General features: G+C 42.8%; 1 protein-coding gene across 5 annotated transcripts in view; it reads left to right on the top strand.

Annotated features, from left to right (window-relative positions):
- Window positions 1-1,984: 1,984 nt before the first annotated feature.
- Window positions 1,985-21,463, top strand: part of SGMS2 (sphingomyelin synthase 2) — a 91,768-nt gene continuing 72,289 nt past the window's right edge. For 2 of the 5 annotated variants that reach the window (XM_070452244.1, XM_070452241.1), the window contains exon 1: window positions 1,985-2,218. The gene's annotated coding sequence lies outside the window, so the exon portion shown is untranslated. Of the gene's footprint in view, window positions 2,219-2,383; window positions 2,640-2,940; window positions 3,128-21,463 lie in introns of those variants that run through there. The other 3 variants (XM_070452242.1, XM_070452239.1, XM_070452243.1) reach the window with 2 other exon arrangements.

Here is a 21,463-nt window from a genome sequence, read left to right as displayed (position 1 = left end):
GAATACTGGAGGGGTTTGCCATTGCCTCCTCCAATGGACCATGTTTTGTCAGAACTTTCTACTATGACCCGTGTGTCTTGGGTGGCCCTGCATGGCATGGCTCATAGGTTCACTGAGTTATGCAAGCACCTTCACCACAACAAGGCAGTGATCCATGAAGGCTCCCAGGCTTGATAGTTACATCACTTGGTAGTCCTGGTGTGAGGGCTCTAGGGCATGCGGGCTTCAGTAGTTGCGGCATGCGGGCTTCGTTGCTCTGAAGCATGTGTAATCTTCCAGGACCAGGGATCAAACCCATGTCCCCTGCATTGGCAGTGTATTTTTATCCACTGTACCGTCAAGGAAGTCCTCTCATATGTTGATAAAGAGTATAATGGAAAAACTTCATGGAACTCTATCACAATTATATTATTACTTTTACTAGAAGATACTGAAGTGGTATAATAAAATCACTTAATTATTTATTTCACAGTATTTAAACTGAGACACAATAGTAATTACACATGCAAAAGCACCCATTAAACAGTCTCCCATATATTCAGTGACCTTTGTATGACAAAGCTACAGAATTTACATCTGCAACAAGACACATAGGATGGCAGGCCTTCTTTTGAGCTTTTTCACTTTAGCCATGTACGTAGACCCCAAAGTCCACAACATTAGTTTTTGAGATCTGTAGAAAATCTTATTTAAACATATTTCTATAATGTCTGGACATTTGGGTCATAAAGTAGGGAATAGGTGGACTACTAATCAAACTTTGCCTGTGGCTACACATTTCAATCTAGTCCTTCTGTGTTATCAGTGGACAGGACATGCAAGCCTCTGGTTACATCTGTGATTGTCTGTAAAATCTGTTGGTTTGAATTTCTATTTACTTTGCATCCTAGCAAACCAATTCCATTTGCTAGTGCCTTCTGGGCAAAATGCCTGGGTTTTATAAAAAAAAACAAATTCCTATTGAAAAGGAAACATAAGCCCAAGGAAAATAAATTTCGATTGTTGGTGTTCTCTTCTGGAGTTCCTACCTTTCTGTACCTTGAAATGTACATTTTCCACAACAGTGATGTTGAACTTCTGGTTAATTTCAGGAGCATTTTCATTTCAGGGAGACTCCACTAGTGACAACATCATACAGTTGTCTGTTTTGGGACTGTTATGCATGGTTTGTTTGTTTGGTTTTCTGTTACCATCCTGTTTAATTATCATGAACAGATGATTGTTCATCTCCACGATTTCTACACTGGCCACTAAGACATGCCTCTGGATTATTTTTGTTGATTATATGGAATCACCCATAAGCCACTGCAAATCCTAAACATAATTACCCTGTCCTAAAGTAGAAATTAACATAAAACATAGCTGTCAATTAAATTCAATAAAGATTTGGCCAAATTCCCTCTGATTTCATCCTACTTGGAATCTGAGGCAGTGATCGTTTACTCTGAAAACTGCCCAGCAGGTGTATGAATAGCAACTCCAAAAAATGCAGAGCCTTGACCATTTTAAAGAAGGCAACACCCCTGCTAAAAACATAACTGCTGAGTTCATCAAAGAAACCTCACCCAGTGCCTTGTGCTCCAAAAACCTGCGGAAAAGCGCAGTGTTCAGCTGAGCAAAGAAATACTCTTCCACTGTTTATTTTGGTTATTGTTTTTCATCCTTAACGAGAAGCAAATCAATTAACAGGACTTATGACACTGTAGTTAGTCACCTAAGGGAAAGTATTATTAGCCTCATTAACTTGGAGAATCCTTCCAGCTCACATCTAGAGTTAATCATCGTAGGGACCCACGACTAACCCTGCCGGGCAATCCTGTGACTTTCGGAAACCCCACCTCTTTGACCTAGGCCCGGGCAATACCCCGTGAGTAACCGCCGGTGCCCCAAGTCCACTCGCGCGGACAGGAAGCAGTTCCCGAAAAAGGCGAAGTGCGGGGGTGGGGGGACGTCTGCCCGGCCCCACCCTTGAAAGTTGCAGGGAGTGGCACCCCACGAACTTTGGCAGATCGTTCCTTGTCGCCGCTCAGGGAGGTCGGCTCCAGCTTTCCCCGCCTGAGCCAATCTGCCCAGCCTGCCAAGCCCCTCCTTCCCTGCACCTTTAAGGGCTAGGAGAAGAGAGAGTCGGCTAAGGTTCCCTTCTTAAGAAGTCGCACCGGTTTTTCGAGCTCCGCTCTGCGCCCGGGGAGCCACGGCCGCGGGGAGCGGCCGCCGCCGAGTGAGTCACTGTTTGGAAATGGAGTGGGCGGGCAAGGGTGTGAGAGAATGAATGATGTCAGGAGCGCGCAGGCCGGCGGGCGGGGAGAGCGGGCCGCGGGGCCGCGGTAAACACGGAGCGCCGCGCAGCGGGCCGAGCGGGGAGACCCCGCCCTCGGCGCGCACGGAGCCTTCCTCGGCCGCCCGAGCCCGGGCGGTGCTGCAGCGCCGCCGAGAGCGGCCTCGGAGGCGGCAGCTGCGGGAGCGACCCGGAGAGCGGCTTGCCTGGTGGGGCCGAGGCGGGAGAGGGCTCGATCCCCGAGGAAACTTTCCAGGGGCTTCAGTCGGGGGCGGCTGCGGCAGCCAGCTCCGGCCCCTAGCGGACCCCGGCCCGGGAGCTAGTGCCTCGGGCTGGGAAGGTCTGGAGCCACGGCTGAGAGCGGGTAAGGAGCACCGGAGGGGCCGGGGAGGAGGATGGGCTGGAGAGCGGCGCGGCGCGGGGAAGGGAGGGTGGACTGCGAACGCGGACGTGGCTCTAATTCGGCCCCCAGTCGCCCCGCCCCAGGGCATCCTTCCTTGATTTTGCCTGGTAGAGGATGGACGTGTGTCTTCGCCTCCTTGCTCCGAGCGTTCTACTCATTCATTTGCAGTCATTGCGGGTAACTCGGTCCTGCTGGTGAAAGGACCCAGATTGAACCGTAGGTTGTCCAGAGCCACTCTGGAGGTCAGTGCTGAAGTTCCGGAGCTGGAGGAGGGACTGCCTTGAAGCTCTTTTGAGAGGCACTTACCGATGATGTGTGAATAGAAAGAGCCCAGATTTGGGCTCCCCGCACTGAAACCTTTCAACATTTGGCATTCCAGAGTTACTCCTTAGGAAAGGGAGGTCTGCTGTTTCAGCGCACGTAGGAGCGGACCTGCCTCCTACTTTGAGGTACGGATAGTTAATAGCCCGCGGCAATGCCTTAAAACAACTCTAATGTTAGGTTCTGTCATCTCTTTTTTATGTCAACCTTTACCATTCTGTTTCGTCTTGCTTGCTCTAATAAGACCATAAAATCGTTTCGACACGTATGTTAAATTTTTGAAGAGATTCAGTTGTTTAGTGTCTCTGGGTAGGCGTGGATTTTGAACTTTTCAAATCCTTGGTTTCACTCCTAGTCTCATCTATTATCGGTGGGTTCTCAGTTACATGAAACACTCTGAACCAGCAAAACGGGACTATAACTACTTCAGAGGATAATAATGAGGATTAAAGCTCAGAAGACCTGTCATGATGTCTGGCGTGAAGCCGACCTCAACAAATTTTAACTGTTTATGGATAAATAGTGTGTTCCAGCTGGCATAGGCAATCATCCATTAATTTCCACAAAATTTCCTACTTATAGACCTGGTGGGCTGAGGTTTAGCGTGTGAAATCCTTTGGCGGGCTCCTCAGAGTGTGGTAACGTCTTCAGGAAGTTAAATGGTTCCTTGTGGACACCCGGAAGATTCGGTGTGTGTGTGTGTTAGTGGCCCAGTCGTGTCCCGCTCTTGACGACCCTATGGACTATAACCTGCCAGGCTCCTCGGTCCGTGGAATTCTCCAGGCAAAAATACTGGAGTGCGTAGCATTCCTTCCCTGCTCCAAGGGATCTTCCTGACCCAGGAATCGAACCCAGGTCTCCGGCATTGCAGGCGGTTTTCAGGAAGTTAAATGCTTCCTTTTGGATACCAGAAAGATTTGGGGTTCCCACACGGTATTAGGGAAACTGTCGTTCACTCTTTAAACAGAGTCAGAGCAGTGGCTGAAAGTGACAAATGGAATTTGGAGTTAGCTTGGATGTGTGGAGAACTCTCTACTTTACCCTGAATTGTTTTTTTTTGTCTTAAAAAAATAATCAGTACAAAAATATAGTCCTTTCCTTCCTTGCTTTGCTGCTTGTCTCACTTCACAATAGTCTGGTTGAAGTGTTTTTTTTTTTTTTTTAACGAGTTAATGTTTAATTTGATTTCTCTAGTTTCATTTTTAAGTAGAGCTGGTTGACTTATGAACATGGAGTGAAACACTTGGACACCTTTGGGTTACTGCCTCTCGTCCTCGGTTTCTCTTTTCACAGAATTTTATAAAAGTCTCTAGGAAATATTTGGAGGGATAGGAGCTTTTGTTCAGGTGTTATATTAAAAACATTTGTTTTTACTGTATCTACAACTTTTAGGGTCAAAGGTCACAGGGAATCCTCCCCGCCCCCCCCCCCCAACCCGTGATGGGTAAAGATCTGGTCATCAGAATCCAGAAGACCTAAGGCTATGTGAGTGGTAACTTACTGGCTGTGTTACTTTGAGCAATTTACTTAAACTCTCTGGAATTCTTGTGGGACATTTAAACAAAATACAGGGAAAAAATAGAAATAATCTTACATCTATGAAAATTGACATTGGAATACAAATGAGAACTTTTTTTTCATGCTTAACCTTTATTCATTTCAAGAAGCTTTAAAAAGTTTGCAATTTATAACAATAGAAAACGTTTACGATCGGTATTTTGACATCAGATATAGGAAGCTATGTACTTACTCTTTGTTTTGTTGCTAAGCCATGTCCGACTCTCTGTGACCCCATGGACTGTAACCTGCCAGGCTTCTGTCCATAGGATTTCCCAGGCAAGAATACTGGAGTGGATCGCCATTTCCTTCTCCACAAATGAGAACTTTTTAGAGAAGTGATACTTTGAAGTGAGATGTTGTTTGTTTTCTTTTTAAAAAAGGAAGAATTGCTGAGACTTCTAGACAGTTTCAGACTAGAGTAGCCTACTCACTTTTATCCAATTCCCCTGAAGCCTCCATCCTGAGCTACAATTATCAGGTATTTGTTCAGTTGGTGAACGTTTAGTGAGCAGCTGCTATATTCCAGCCACTGTGCTGGCTACTAGCAATGCTAAGATGAAGGAGGCACTGTAGCTGGCTTTCAGTCTGGTAGAAATAGCCCCTCAGCTTTGATTATGGAGAGGAAGAAAGAGTCAAAAGGAGAGAGGTAGGGAGGGAATTGGAAGGAAGTCAGAAGTGACTAGGCCATGATAGGCTGTCTCCCACTCATAATTTGAGGTCCATTGCTATCTAAAGTATGCTGAATTGGGGCTTATAAGCTATGAGGCTGAACAATGTAAGTATGCTTTGCTTTACCCAGTAAAAATATTATAGACAAATTTAGACCTTAAATAATTTAAAACATATCAGAGCAGACTCATTTAAATGAAATCTGAGGGGTAAAATCGGTTCAACCAAGATTTACTTACTGTGAGGAAAGAAAGCACTGTTTTAAATTTTAAGAGAATAATCACTGTGTGTGAATAGTATTTCAGTTTATTTTTCCTCGTAAGTAGTATAGAACTAAAAAAAAAAAAAATAGTATGTTACTTGTAGAGGTTTAAAAGTACCAGGTAATCAAATCAGCCACCACCCAGAAAATTCTTAGTGTTATATTCTTAAATCCTTTCTCACCTGTATTGTGCTTACTCGGAGCCAGGCAATGTGCCAGTTAGTGCATACATTTAGGATCCCCTGTTATGCTCACCCCAGCCCTATGAGTTAGGTGTGATTATGGAGGAAAAGGCTGATTTAGAGAAATTAACTTTCCTAAAGTTACAAAGCTAGAAAATTATTCTCTACGGAATTCTTTACATACTGTTTTCTCTTTTTTTAAATCCCCATCCAAATATGGATGCCTCTATATCACTAAAATATATGCTTAAACGACATCTTTTATAGTTTTCAGTTGAATGACTACATCTTAAGCAGTCCCCTATTGTTGGACAGTTAAGTTTCTAGTTTTCACTATTTTAAACAGTTCTGCAGTAAATATTCTTCTGGCTGTATCTGTGTGCAGCTCATGATTATTTTAGTCATTTTGCATTTTTAAAAGTGAATTTTGATCTTTAATTTATGTGCCCTTCCCCCCCCCCCCATATTCAGGATTAGAAAACTTTCTCCTTTCTCTAAACTTTGTTTTAATTTCTATGTTCCTTTAGTGTTTCTCATAAGATTTCAGCAATAGGATCAACATTCTCTGTGGAGCTGCACAATAGGTCCATAGCTCATTACACAAGGGATTATCTGATGAAAATGGAACACAGAGGCTTTCTTAAAGAACTATTTGTGTTTTTATTATTGCTATTAGACAGAGAGCTGAACTTCTTTTATGGGGAAATATAGCAGAATGGAGCAGTACTGACTTTGCCAGACAGAAAAGAATTTTTAAAAAATGTATTGACGTATAGTTGATCAACAGTGTTGTGTTAATTTCTGCTGTACAGCAGAGTGACCAAGTTATACATATATATTCTTTTTCATATTCTTTTCCATTATGGTTTATCACAGTATATTGAATATAGGTTTCTGTGCTATATAGCAGGACCTTATTGTCTATCTGTCCTATATGTAATAAATTGCGCTGTTAATCCCAAACTCCTAATCCTTCCTTTCCCTACTCTCCCTCCTTCCGTGGCAACCACAGATCTGTAATTTATGTCTTTGAGCCTGTTTCTGTTTTGTAGATATGTTCGTTTGCATCTTGTTTTAGATTCTACATATAAGTGGTATCATGTGGTGTTTGTCTTTGTCTTTCTGACTTTTTTGCTTAGTATGATAATCTCTAGGTTCATCTCTGTTGCTGCAAATCGTGTTATTTCATTCTTTCTATAGCTGAGTAATATTCCACTGTAAATATGTGTCTCATCTTTAGCCATTCCATTTAGGTTGTTTCCATGTCTTGGCCGTTGTAAATAGTGCTGCTGTGTGTATCTCAGAAAAGAAATTCAGGTTCCACACGTATTTCAGAAAAGAAATTCTGCTTCTACAACTTACATCCTTGGTACTTAGTAGGATAGGCAGATTACGTTTTGCAGATATTACATTAGGCAGATTTATCACCAGGTTTAGAATAAGCTCTTTCATTTTTAAATAGGTCATCTTTAATGAAAATCTTAGAGACTTCCCTGGTGGTCAAGTGGTTAAGACTCCCTGCTTCCAATGCAGAGGGTACAAGTTTGATCCCTGTTTGGGGAGTTAAGATCCCACATGCTGTGTGGCCAAAAAAAGAAAATCCTAGACATTTGTTCTTTGATCTCTTAAAAAGTGTATCATTGCTAAGACATTTTCCAGTTGATTTAATCCAAGTGCCCCCCCCTCCCAAAATCTATTAGCTAGCTTTTATTATAGGTATAAAGCATATGTTCATTTAAATATTTCTCTGTCTTTGATACTCAGTCATGCTTTTTTCTTTTGGGTGTATGTTTCCATATCCAGCGCACATTACCTTATCCTCATGATTTTGATAAAGGATGTTGGAAAATGAGTAGTATTCAATTCAGCCTTTTTATATAGAAACTCAGATCAGTTCAATTTATTAATTCCTAACAATAATTATTAATTCAAAGCAGAATTTAAAGAAACAGCTAATAAAATTACAGTATAAATAGGATAATCAGTTATTTGATGATTGGTTTTCCCTTCTGTAACACCCTATATGATCATTTGCTTGCAGTTTAAAGTTCAGCCTCAGAATTTTGTGTCTTTAGCTTGATGGTGTCACTTGAAACTTTCAAACAAACTTGTACATGTTCTTAGTTTGTTTTTTAAAGCAACATTAGCTGGATTGAGTGTTTGTCTTATGTTTATATGTTTTCTTTCAGTGAATCCCTTGTACTCTTTAAAAAGAGTAAAGCCACATAATAAAAGTGTTAAAGGGGAGGGCATAAAAGGAGATGAAAGAGAATTTTGAAGCCAAAGTGTCGGAAAAGACAGCGAGTTACTAAAAGTCAAAAGCGGTAAAAGACTGGAGACGACCTTCAGGTCAGCGTGTCTCCGCCTGGTCGTGCCTGTGTGAGCTTCATTTCGCTGCGGCTGTGCAGTCACTGAGTAGTCTCGAATTCTCTGCGGCCCCGTGGATGCAGCACACTGGGTTCCTCTGTCCTCTGTCTCCCAGAGTTTGTTCAGATTCGTGTCCGTTGAGCTGGTGATGCTCTCCAACCATCTCATCCTCTGCCACTCCCTTCTTGTTTTGCCTTTAATCTTTTTCAGCGTCAGGGTCTTTTCCTATGAGCCAGCTTTTTGCATCAGGTGGCCAAAGTTTTGGAGCTTCAGCTTCAGCAACAGTCCTTCCAATGAAGGAGCTTCATTTAGGGCAGAAAGGGAGATACCCAAGTGTTAGGGCTTCACCTCAGGCAAAATTGTGAAACTGAGCTGAAATACTCACTCCAGGATATCCTTAACTCTAAGTTTACCTGACAGGACTTGCTTACACAAGAAAGTGCTTGATAAATACCTGTATAAGGGCAAAATGCAGTCCAATTGAAACTGTGGACTTGGAGGCATCATATTTATGAAAAACTAGGACTGATTCAAAATTGGGAAAAGAGTATACGTCAAGGCTATATATTGTCACCCTGCTTATTTAATTTAAATGCAGAGTACATCATGTGAAATGCCAGGCTGGATGAAGCACAAGCTGGAATCAAGATTTCTGGGAGAAATAATCAACAACTTCATATATGCAGATGACAACATTCTAATGGCAGAAAGGGAAGAGGAACTAAAGAGACTCTTGATGAGGGTGAAAGAGGAGACTGAAAAAGCTGACTTCAAACTCAACAATCAAAAAACTAACATCCTGGCATCCGGTCCCATCAATTCATGGCAAATAGATGGAGAAAAAGTAGAAACTGACAGACTTTATTTTCTTGGGCTCTAAAATCACTGTGGATGGTGACTGAAGTCATGAAATTAAAAGACACCTGCTCCTTGGAAGAAAAGCTATGACAAATCTAGACAGTGTATTAAAAAAGAGACATTACTTTGCCAACAAAGGTTTGTATAGTCAAAGCTATGGTTTTTCCAGTAGTCATGTATGAATGTGAAAGTTGGACCATGAAGAAAGCTGAGCACTGATGAATTAATGCTTTTGAATTGCGGTGTTGGAGAAACTCTTTGAGAATCCCTTGGACACAAAGGAGATCAAATCAGTCAATCCTAATGGAAATCAACCCTGAATATTCATTGGAAGGACTGATGCTGAAGTTCCAATACTTTGGCCACCTGATATGAAGAGCCAACTCATTAGAAAAGACTGATGCCGGGAAAGAATGAGGGTAGGAGGAGAAGGGGTGACAGAGGATGAGATGGTTGGATGGCATCACTGACTCAATGGACGTGAGTTTGAGCAAGGTCCAGGAGACAGTGAAGTACAGGGAAGCCTGACATACTGTAGTCCATGGGGTTGCAGAGAGTTGGACATGACTTAGTGACTGAGCAACCACAACAGGAGATGAGTATCAACTCTAGAATTTAATCACCTCTTTTTGGCTTTTGTTTTATTTATTTCTTTATGACTGCACTGGGTCTTTGTTGCTACGTGCGGGCTTTTCTGGTTGCTATAAGCAGGGGCTACTCTCTAGTTGCAGTGCCTGGGCTTTTCTTTGTGGTGGTTTCTCTTATTGTGGAGTACAGGCTCTAGGCAAGTGGGCTTCAGTAGTTGCGGCTCATAGGCTCTTGGAGTTCAGGCTCAGCAGTTGTAGCTCACGGGCTTACTTGCTCCTCCGAGGGTGGGACCTTCCTGGACCAGGGATCGAGCCCTTCTCCCCTGCATTGGGAGGTGGATTCTTAACCACTGGACCACTGGGGAAGTCCCTCTAATTACCTCTTTTCAATTAAGATGATTAGAAATGCAAAATACTCGATGAGTCAAACTTTGGAAAAAAAGCTTTCCCATAAATGGGAGGGACTCGAGGGAGGAGTTGTCCTGGAGATGGGAAAACAGATATGGAAAGAAGGATGCAGATGTGCCAAGGACGGATTCTGTGCCCCTTGGGAAGACATACGTAATCCCAAGGCTTGCTGGGATTCAGCTCCTGCTGTTGAAACTGGGATCTCTTGTGATCCTGGAGGATCTGGCCTCCCAGGAGTGAAAATGCATGCTAGGGGCCTCTCTGACCTGCTCGGCTGATGAGAAGCATCCTGGGAAGCACCTCTTAGCAGGAACCCCTCCCAGATGGGCTAAGGATACTTTTCCTTACCTGGGAGTACTTTAAGTAGGTAGTCTGATCTGACTAGAGAAAGTGTGAAGGAATGAGTTTTCCTTTAGGGGTAGGAAAAGGTGTTAATGAATAAGTGGTTTTGGATCAGGCATCACTTAGCTAACTGGGTTGCCAGGGACCTCTAGGTAGCAGCCCACCTCCAGTGAGAAGTGAAGACCTTTCAGGAAAAGCCTGGCAACAGTAGGTGAAAATGAAGCTGAACCTTTAAGACAGAGAGGTGCCCAATGCTGACCTAGACAGCATATTAAAAAGCAGAGACATTACTTTGCCAACAAAGGTCCATCTAGTCAAGGCTATGGTTTTTCCAGTGGTCATGTATGGATATGAGAGTTGGACTATAAAGAAAGCTGAACACCAAAGAATTGATGCTTTTGAACTGTGGTGTTGGAGAAGACTCTTGAGCATCCCTTGGACTGCAAGGAGATCCAACCAGTCCATCCTAAAGGAAATCAGTCCTGGGTGTTCATTGGAAGGACTGATGTTGAAGCTGAAGCCCCAATACTTCGGCCACCTGATGCGAAGAGCTGACTCATTTGAAAAGACCCTGATGCTGGGAAAGATTGAAGGCGGGGGAGGAAGGGGACAACAGAGGATGAGATGGTTGGATGGCATTACTGACTCAATGGGCATGAGTTTGGGTAAACTCCGGGAGTTGGTGATGGACAGGGAGGCCTGGAGTGCTGCGGTCCAAGGAATCGCAAAGAGTCAGACACGACTGAGCGACTGAACTGAACTGAACAAGTTAGTTCTCCAAGTTTCACCAGACATAGAAGCCGGAGATAGTACAGTGAAATAGTGATGGTTAAACACTGGTGAGTACTCTTGAGTTAGGTTCTAGAGAAGATTAAATCACATTCTCTATTTTCAGGCAGCCGTGCACAATAGAAATTGTATTATCTCCACTGTGGAAATAGGGAAACAATTTAGAAAGATTAATGTGCTTGAGGCTGCGAAGCTGGTAGGACGAGGGGCAGGACCCGCTGATTCTCATGCCCACGCTCTGCCCAGTCATCCCCTAGGTGTTCTGTAATCTCTCCACCAGCTTTGGAGGTACAACAGGTTTGAGGTTTGAGGGGATGTAGTTTGATATGTGGTTGTATGTCTACCACCTCATCTCCTGGAATGTTTCTGTGGTCTGTGCTGCCTTCAGGCCATGAAGTAACGCCAGAGAGACGAAGGCCCCGTAGGCTTACTCAGGCCAGCTTTGATTTATGACCCAGAAACACCCCTTACCATTAGGTGACTATGAGCAACTTCCTGCGATGAATCTCCATTTCCTGGCTGTGAAATGGGACTAAGATAGTATTTACTTCCTGAGGTAACTATGAATCATACTACTTTATAAAGTGCGTAAAACACTGAGGATAATGCTCGGTTCATTGTCAGTATTTGGTGGCTCAGACATCACTTTTTGCATATAGACTCTATTTCTCACTTTTAAAACAAAGGATTCATTCCTCTTGTCTCAAGGATCAAATTGTTTCTCATTGTTAACGTGTTTTTAGGTAATGGAGTGACCATTTGTCACATCTCGCCTCTAATGTAGGGTCTGGGTCCTATCTGTCACCCTCTCCTCTTCGTTTCTTTCGGGGTTAAAATAAAATTTTTTAAATTGATCATGCATTGCCGTTGCATTCAGGAACTTTCATAAGAAGTGTATAACATCAGCTGTGAGCGCTGAAAAGCCTTCCAAGCTGCCATCACAATATGCCAGCCCTCTCAGCAGATGCTGGTAGCAATGGTGAGCACAACACCACTGTCCCTCAGAGCTCAGCCTTCTGAGGAGTATTGTACCATGAGCACCACTGTCCCAGAAAGTGCCAAGGCCATTAAGGATCACAGACCCTACTGTCCTCCCTGGACAGTATGCTGGGCATCTTTCTTTAGGAGGCCCTGAGACGGCTTATCCAACACAGCTGCTACTGTTTTCTGAGATTTGCATTCTTTAACCATCCAGTTATGACTGCCCCAGTAGTTGCTCCCAAACTTTAGTATCAGCAAAGAGCACTTTTTTTTCTGTTAAATTAACATTTGTGTGTGTGTGTGTGTGTGTGTGTGTGTGTGCATAAAAGTTTATAAGCATCAAGCAGGAACATTTACAGTTTTATTTTCCAAATACTTAAAGTGCTCACTATGTGCCAGGATTTGCTCTGAACACTTAGAACTCTTCTTCATCTGTTCCTCCTTCAACACTCTGAGACAGATGTTATTACCCCCATTTTAAGAATCCTCTTTTGAGACACAGTAGGCAAGTCTTTTGTAAGTTACTTGCCTACAGTCACACAGCTGGTATGAGGCAAGCCTGGGTCTTGAAAGTGGACAGTTTGGCTGTGGTGTCTAAGCACTGCACTGTCGTTTGTAGAAATCTAGCATGTATCTCACACTTTGGGTCTAATTTTGTCCTTGCACATGCAATTTTAGCAAAGGAACATTACACCTGTCCATACATGCTATCAACTCCTTATGATTTACCATGTAGAGGACTACAGCTAGGTCATACTTTTGTGTCGCTATTGAAATATATTGATGATATGGTATCATCAAACTTTTCTGTATGAGCTTGTGAGAGCTCAATCAGCTTGGGTGTTTTGTCTGGAAAAGCAGCAGTGAATTCTTTCTCCCAGTCCCCTGATCAGTACACTCAACTGAACCTATTCCTGCTGCTTTAATATAACTTATTTTAAGTTTTAGGCTTTCACTTATTGTAAATTAAAATATTTTAAAAATCCTTATTGTAAGAGAATAGCTTGAACATGTGAGGTTTCTTTAAATGTTTGCTAATTACTCTTGGACACGGTGGCAGGCAGAATAATGGTACCCCAAAGATGTTCACATCCAAACCCCCTGAAACAATGAATCTGTTATGTTACGTGGCTAGGAGGGATTAAGGTTGCTAATCAGCAGACAGGATACAGAGACTATCCTGGGTTATCTGGGGAGACCCAGTGTAATCACAAGGGTCCTTATAAGTGGAAAAGGGAAGGAGAAGAGTCAGAATCAGAGAGTTGGCACCATTAGAAAAACCTGAACAGCTATTGCCAACTTTGAAGATGGAAGGGGCCATGGACCAAGGGAAGTACATGACCTCTAAGAAGCTTGGAAAGGCTAGGAAATGGATTCTCCCCCAGGGCCTCCAGAAAGGAGCACAGTCCTGCTGACATTTCAGTGTTAATCCACCTAGTCCCCTTTTGGACTTCTGATTTCTCAAACTGTAAGAGAAGAAATTTGAGTTATTTTAAGCCGATGAATTTATAGTAACTTATGCAGCAGCAACAGGAAACTGATAATACAGACAGTTACTGGAACAATCAGTGCTTTGATTTTTTTTCCCTTTATGCCAGCCCTGTGAGAGAGCTGCTTAATCTCAGGACTTATTATATGGACAGGTCAGGTATAGCAGTGTTTGCACTTCAGAGGTTGTTTTAGTTTGCGTGTAAACTGAACCACTTTAGGGCAGAAGGACTTAGCTTTTGATAATTCCATGCATTTGTATATTGGTATACAAGTGAATGGGCTTTCCAAGGTGGCTCAGTGGGTAAAGAACCTGCCTGAAATACAGGAGTTGCCAGAAATATGGGTTTGATTCCTGGATTGGGAAGATCCCCAGGAGGAGGGCAGGGCAACCCACTCCAGTATTCTTGCCTAGAGAATCCCATGGACAGAGGAGCCTGGTAGGCTACAGTCCATAGGTCTCAAAGAGTCAGACACGACTGAAGCAACTGAACACAGCACAGCACACAAATATTACTGTCCATTTTAAAAGGCTGTATCAACGTTTTAGGAAAACAAGAAAAGAAGTCGTCTTGATTCCAGAGCAAGTCGAGTCTCTTAGCCTTTCATCAGATTTGCGTAACAGAAATGTGGCTCTGCACCCCACGTGGCAGTCCTTATAGCCTTGCATTTGTTTGGGGTAAAATGATGGTCCGCATATGATGCTGGTGATGGCTGTGGGCATTATTGCTTGAGTTTTGACTCCAGATTTCTTTTATTTTATTTTAGTTTTTTTATTGAGGTATAGTATATTACTTTCAGGTATACAATGTAGTGATTCAGATTTTTTATGGATTATACTCCATTTATAGTAATTATAAAGTATTGACTGTATCCCCTGTTCAGTTCGGTTCAGTTCAGTTGCTCAGTCGTGTCTGACTCTTTGCGACACCATGAACTGCAGCACGCCAGGCCTCCCTGTCCATCACCAACTCCCGGAGTCCACCCAAACCCATGTCCATTGAGTCGGTGATGCCATCCAACCATCTCATCCTCTGTCGTCCCCTTCTCCTCCTGCCCCCAATCCCTCCCAGCATCAGGGTCTTTTCCAATGAGTCAACTCTTCGCATCAGGTGGCCAAAGTATTGAAGTTTCAGCTCCAACATCAGTCCTACCAATGAACATCCAGCACTGATCTCCTTTAGGATGGACTGGTTGGATCTCCTTTCAATCCAAGGGACTCTCAAGAGTCTTCTCCAACACCATAGTTCAAAAGCATCAATTCTTCGGTGCTCAGCTTTCTTTATAGTCCAACTGTCACATCCATACCTGACCACTGGAAAAACCATAGCCTTGACTAGATGGACCTTTGTCGGCAAAATAATGTCTCTGCTTTTCATATGCTATCTAGGTTGGTCATAAGTTTCCTTCCAAGGAGTAAGCATCTTTTAATTTCATGGATGCAATCACCATCTGCAGTGATTTTGGAGCCCAGAAAAATAAAGTCAGCCACTGTTTCCACTGTTTCCCCATCTATTTGCTATGAAGTGATGGGACCAACTGCCATGATCTTAGTTTTCTGAATGTTGAGTTTTAAGCTAACTTTTTCACTTTCCTCTTTCACTTTCATCAAGAGGCTCTTTAATTCTTCTTCACTTTCTGCCATAAGGGTGGTGTCATCTGCATATCTGAGGTTATTGATATTTCTCCCTGCAATCTTTATTCCAGCTTGTGCTTCCTCTAGTCCAGCATTTCTCATGATATACTGTGCATATAAGTTAAATAAGCAGGGTGACAATATACAGCCTTGAGGTACTCCTTTTCCTATTTGGAACCAGTCTGTTGTTCCATGTCCAGTTCTAACTGTTGCTTCCTGACCTGCATACAGGTTTCTTAAGAGATCCCCTGTGCTATACAATATACCCTTACATGTGTGAATGCTCAGTGGCTCCAGTTTTGTCTGACTCTTTGTGACCCCTGGACCTTAGCCTGTCAGGCTCCTCTGTCCATGGGATTCTCCAGGCAAGAATACTGGAGTGGGTTGCCATGCACTTCTCCAGGGGATCTTTCCGACCCAGGGATCAAACCCGTGCAATGCAGTCATATTATTTACCGCTGAGCCACTGGGGAAGCCACAACATATCCTTATAGCTTTTTTATTGTATACATAGTAGGTTGTGTTTCTTAGTCACCTATCCCTATCTTGCTCCTTCTCTCTCCCCACTGGTAGCCATTAATTTATTCTCTATATCTGTGAGCCCATTTCTTTTTTGTTTTGTTTTTTTGCTAGTTTGTTTTTTTAGATTCCATATATAAGTAATAACATAAAAGATTGGTCTTTTTCTGTCCAACCTATTTCACTAAGCATAATATATCCTCCAGGTCCATCTGTGTTGTTGTAGATGGCAAAATTTCCTTCTTTTTATGGCTGAGTAATATTCTATCATATGTACATTATCTCACCTCTTTATCCATTTGTCTATTGATAGGCGCTTAAGTTGCCTCCGTATTTTACCCATTGTAAATAATGCTGCTATGAATATTGGGCTGCCTGTATCCTTTCACATTAGTGTTTTCATTTTCAAATATATACCCAGGAGTGGGATGGCTGGATTGTGTTGTAGCTTTATTTTTATTTTGTTGAGGAACTTCCATATTGTTTTCCACAGTGGCTGCCCCAGTTTACATTCCCACCAGCAGTGTGCAAGTATTCCTTTTCCTTCATATCTTCACTAACATTTGTGGTCTTTTTGATAACAGTCATTCTGACAGATGTGAGGTCAGAGTCCTTTTACTTCTTTTCTTTTAAAAAAAATTCTGGCCATGCCGCTTGGCTTGCTGGATCTTAGTTTCCCAACCAGGAATCAAATTCACACCACCTGCCGTGAAAGCATGGAGTCTTAACCACTGGACCACCAGGGAAGTCCCTTGCTTTATATTTTTAAAATCTGTTACTTGCTCTGCTTGCCCAGCAATGTTATTATGAATTCTTTGAGAGCAGGAGCACTTATATGCAAGTACTTTTCAAAATGTAATGAATTAAAACAAATAAAAATTAGTATCATACATTGAGTCATCTGTAGTAAGTACCTAGAGGGTTGTAGACCCTGGAGTAGACAGTATCTTGGAATCAGCATGTCCATTATGGAAATTTAAAGTAGCAAGAATTATCATAATGAATGGGGTTAGTTTGGGGGTTTTGTTTTTTAAGGAATCCTCCAGTAACAGTCTTACATTGTGATTTGGAGACAGCTTGCATCAGTTAAGGATTGCCCTTTTGTGCAAAGTAGAAATAATACTGGTGTAAGTAAGAACTAAAATCTTGGGAATCTTCCTGCTTAAGAAATGAAATAAGGGATAATAAAGGATTTTTGGTCATTTTAAAGAAATATGGGTGACCATTAGCTAGATGATGTTATCTATATCTATATCTATAGCAGTTTCTTTGCAACCCCATGGACTGCAGCCTGCCAGGGTCCCCTGTCCATGGAATTCTGCAGGCAAGATACTGGAATCGATTACCATTCCCTTCTGCAGAGGATCTTCCTGACCCAGGGATCGAACCCAGGTCTCCTGCATTGCAGGCAGATTCTTTACCATCTGAGCCAGCAGGGAAGCCTCTGTCCCAGAGGGAATAGACTGTGTCGTGTAGAAGTAGAAAAAAAAATTGGAAACTGTTAGAACCATGGAGATGGGATATTTGGAGCCACTTTGCTAAGATCACATTTTATTTAACCAACATATTAAACTGTTATCATATTTAATATTAATATTAATGTAAACATTCTTGACATTTTGACTTTCTTTCTAAATCTTCAAAAAATCCGGTGTGTATTCTGTACTGACTGCACATCTGAGCTGAAGATTGGCCATGCTTCAGGTGCTCAGTAGTCACGTGGGCTTAGTGGCTGCTTTGCCAGGCACTGAAGCTCTGACCAGCCTTATCCTTAAGGAATAATACCCTGCATGAACCTGAGGTTATCCTTAGAACATCCCTTAATAGTTATCATCCATGACTTCAGTGTGTTGTGTTTTATAAACTGAATTATATCCTGGCATAAATAGAGAAAACTGGTTCTGGTTCCTTTTGCAAGAATGAATGAACAGGCTGAACGGTACAGTGAAATATCTCTCTAAGGTTATCTGTAATATAAATTTGTGAATATCAGTGCCAGTGGTGTGCCTCGGCCTATAAGTGAAATATTTAGATTATTAGATTCATGTGTATAGGAAGGATGGCTGCTCATATATACCTTTGTGAGCTGTGATAAGTGGGATGTGGTGGTATCTGCCCTGGTCTTCACTCTTTCCTTGCCCTGTTTATATGTATGATGTTGCTTACTAATCTGTGTTCTTGTTCAGTTGCTTATTGTGACAATTTAGGAAGCAAGGCCACTCTAAAGCCTAGACCAGAGAAATCATTACTTGATATCAAATATCAGTCTGCCAGGAATAGATAAGATTAGTCTGTAAGAGGACTCAGGTGCAGTATGAGAAGGAGAGAAGAAGAGAGAGAGGGATAAGAAGTGAGAGGTTGGTGCGGGGAGAGAAGCAAGGAGCGAGGGAGGAAGGAAGGAAGGAGAGAGTATAGTTCTGTGCAGAAAAATCACCTAAATGCAGAGGAAGGAAATCATGATGGATGATTTTGTGGCAAAAAATTCCCCCAGCCACTGGGCAAGCTGATGCTCTCACTGAGGTCTCAAGATAGGTTGCTTTGGATTTCATAAATATATTGACTTCATCAAATACCTATACTAAACAGGTAGCTGAGACTAGACCCAAGCCCGCCTCGGTTCCTTCTGAAATTGATTAGTGCATCCAACACTATTTTTGAATATTTGCTGTTTGCTAGACTTTATTCTTGATTCTAGATTCAGTGAGCAATAGATCATCAAAGTTTCTACCCTTAACAGAGATTGTATGAGTTTATGTGTTGAGAGAGGGGAAAAAGTGCTGAAAAGAGAGGCTGAGCAGATGATAAGCAAGTAAAACTAATAAACAAGATCAGTTCAGACTTGGACCAGTTCTTTTAAGGAAATATGCTGAGAGTGACTGGGGGATCCTACCCGAGCACGGTCAGGAAAGTTTTATTAAAGAGGTTGAACTTGCACAGGCAGGACCCAGTGAGGAGGGGCATGTGTGCTAAGTCACTCCAGTCTGTGTCCAACTCTTTGTGACCCCAGGGGCCATAGCCTGCCAGATTCGTCTGTCCATGGGATTCTCCAGGCATGAATACTGGAGCAGGTTGCATACCCTCCTCCAGGGGATCTTCCCAACCCAGGGATCGAACCTGTGTCTCTTATCTCCTACTTTGAGAGGCGAGTTCTTTGCCACTAGTGCCACCTGGGAAGCTCAGCTTTGTAAGTGCGACAAGTTTTACTCCAAATGCAATGAGAAAGCATTGTATAGTGATCTAAGAAGGAGAGGCAGGGAATTCTCTGGTGGTCAAGTGGCTACTACTCCGAGCTCCCAACGCAGGGGGCCCAGGTTCAATCCCTTGTTAGGGAACTAGATCCCATAGGCTACAACTAAGAGTCCACATGCTGCAACTGGAGACCCGCGGGGTATGCTGCAATGAGGATCGAAGCTCCTGCATGCTGCAACTAAGACCTTGCACAGCCAAATCCATAAGTATTTTTTTTTTTAAAGAAGGAGAGACGCATGACCTGATGTGGGCTGGAGCTGTGTGGTGGTATTAGAGATGGAGAGCAGTGGATGGATTTGAGAGGTTTGGAGACAGAGTTGACAAGATTGGATAGGCTCGGATGGGTGAAATGACAAAGTAGGAGAAATCAAGGACAAATCCTGGTTTTTATTTTGCTGGGTGGGGGGGCTGTAGCGAATAGGGTTCTATTTTGGTCAACTAGTTGCCCAGTTGACATCCTAATGGAGAGAGTTGTCAAACAACCAGCAGTGATTCTGAAAACTGCGTTCAGGGACAAGATCATGGCCAGCGGTGTGTCAGATCTATGTCAGCAGAGGAGTGCTGTATAAAGTGATGGGAAGTCTAGAATCACCTGGGGAGATTTTGGAGGCCAAGAAGAGAGGCAGAGATTAGGCCCTGCAGACTAACAGAGTTAATAAATAGATCAAGTGGGGGGAGACCTGGGAGTAACCAGCGAGGTAGGCGGCGTTCCAGATGCCAACCAAATTGAATGTGTAAAGCAGGATGGAGTAATCAGTTCTGTTCTGAGTTCTCGAGCTGAGTAAGGTGAAAACACGGTGTTCGTTGGGTTTTACAATGTGGAGGATTCCTTTACGTGGTGATCTTGTTGGACATTTTAGAGGACTGATTTCAAGCACAAGTACCTTGATCGCCAGCCTCCCCCTCACTCTTTCCCTTCTTCCCATCACCCCCATGGGCTAGATGTCCCCTCTTTGTTCCAGAATAGTCAGGCCTTTCTCTGTCACTGGACAACCATACTGTAATATGATTTTCTGCTGAAACTATGTTTCTTCCAGACTGAGCTCCTCAGGAGCAAAATTTTTATTATTATTTTTTTTAATTTCCTAGCATGATAGAGGCTCTCAACACATGGTTTCTAAACTAATGGGTATTCTCAAATACTCCTTTTTTGCCTGCATTATTTACCCCTGCGTTGTGTCAGGCAGAAGCCGGCAAAGAGCCCAGGTTTCCTGATTCTCAACCTGCTGCCCTCAGCCTTCCGCAGCCACTGTCTGGCCTGGGCTCAGGGCGTATTTGCTCAGCATGGCCCCTCTTCTTCTCCCCATTCTCCCCAGTGGCCAGTGATTGGTCTGGGAGGCTAGTTTGGCTCTAATGCCCTCTTGGGCATTTTCCCTTTACCTGGTACCCTTGTACCTTCCTGGGAGCCACATGTGAAAACCTGTGGAAATCACTTCTTGTCTATTTTAGGAACCTCATCTCTTCCCTGCCTCAGAGTTCTTTTGCATGATCTGCACTTCCTCCATACAGTTCATCATTTTGAAAGCTTTTATTTGCCTCCTTGCATACTTTAGTATCTCAAAGGCCAAGTCGCAACTGACTGAAGCAACCCCCAAATGGTTCTTTTTAGCAAGTTTCCTTTTTTTCTTCTCGGTAGTTATTTTCCCGCCAAGGCTGTGGGTAAGTGTTTTTTCCATCACTTGGTTTTCCACTTCATTATCCTCCTGCCACAACACCCCAATTATACTAGTTGCTGTGGAGATATTAAGTGCATTGCTAATAATGGAGGATTATTCCTTTTGGTGGAAGAATAGAAGCAAGAGAAGGATATAAATCTTGTTTTTTTGCAAATGTCTCCCAGTAACGGCAGTGACTAAGTGGTACTGCAGACTCTGGTGCGGAAATGTCTGTATGGGGTTGGTTTATGTTTTTAGAAAGGATTAGCTTTCTTAATTAAAGAAAATATTACTTTAAGCTTCTGGTCCTATTAGAAGTTAATTCCTTATGTTAATACTTTACTCATCATTCTTTAATTTGTATCCTTTAATTTGTAAGCACAGGCTCACTAGTTTGTTTAATAGGATGTTGCTTCACATGGACAAAATCTTCTGTGGACTTTAGATTTTTACGATTCATTTCTTTTTTTTTTTTTTACAATTCAATTCTTAAAACCTTTTTTTTTTCTTTTAAAAACTTTACTAAAGGAGACACATTTTAATATTGTTCATCTGATCTGTATTTCATGACATCTTGCCGTGTTCCATGGAGTCTGTTACAATTAAGGTGATTATGTGTCCTGATGGGGCTTCCCAGGTGGTGCTAGTGGTAAAGAATCTGCCTGCCAATGCAGGAAATGTAGGTAGATGTGGGATCCATCCCTGCGTCAGGAAGATCCCCTGGAGAAGGGAATGGCAGCCCACTCCAGTATTCTTGCCTGGAGAATTCCATGGACAGAGGAGCCTGGGGGGCTGCAGCCCATGGGGTTGCAAAGAGTCGGACACGACTGAAGGGACTTAGCATGCATACATGCAGTGTGTCCTGATTGCTGGGACAGTTCCTGTGTGTACATATTGTCCTGGTGTGCTTGC

Source organism: Odocoileus virginianus, chromosome 21 (assembly GCF_023699985.2).
Source record: "Odocoileus virginianus isolate 20LAN1187 ecotype Illinois chromosome 21, Ovbor_1.2, whole genome shotgun sequence".
Taxonomy (NCBI): domain Eukaryota; kingdom Metazoa; phylum Chordata; class Mammalia; order Artiodactyla; family Cervidae; genus Odocoileus; species Odocoileus virginianus.
The sequence above is the reverse complement of the archived record's forward strand: the minus strand, read 5'-3'. Positions and strand labels throughout refer to the sequence as shown.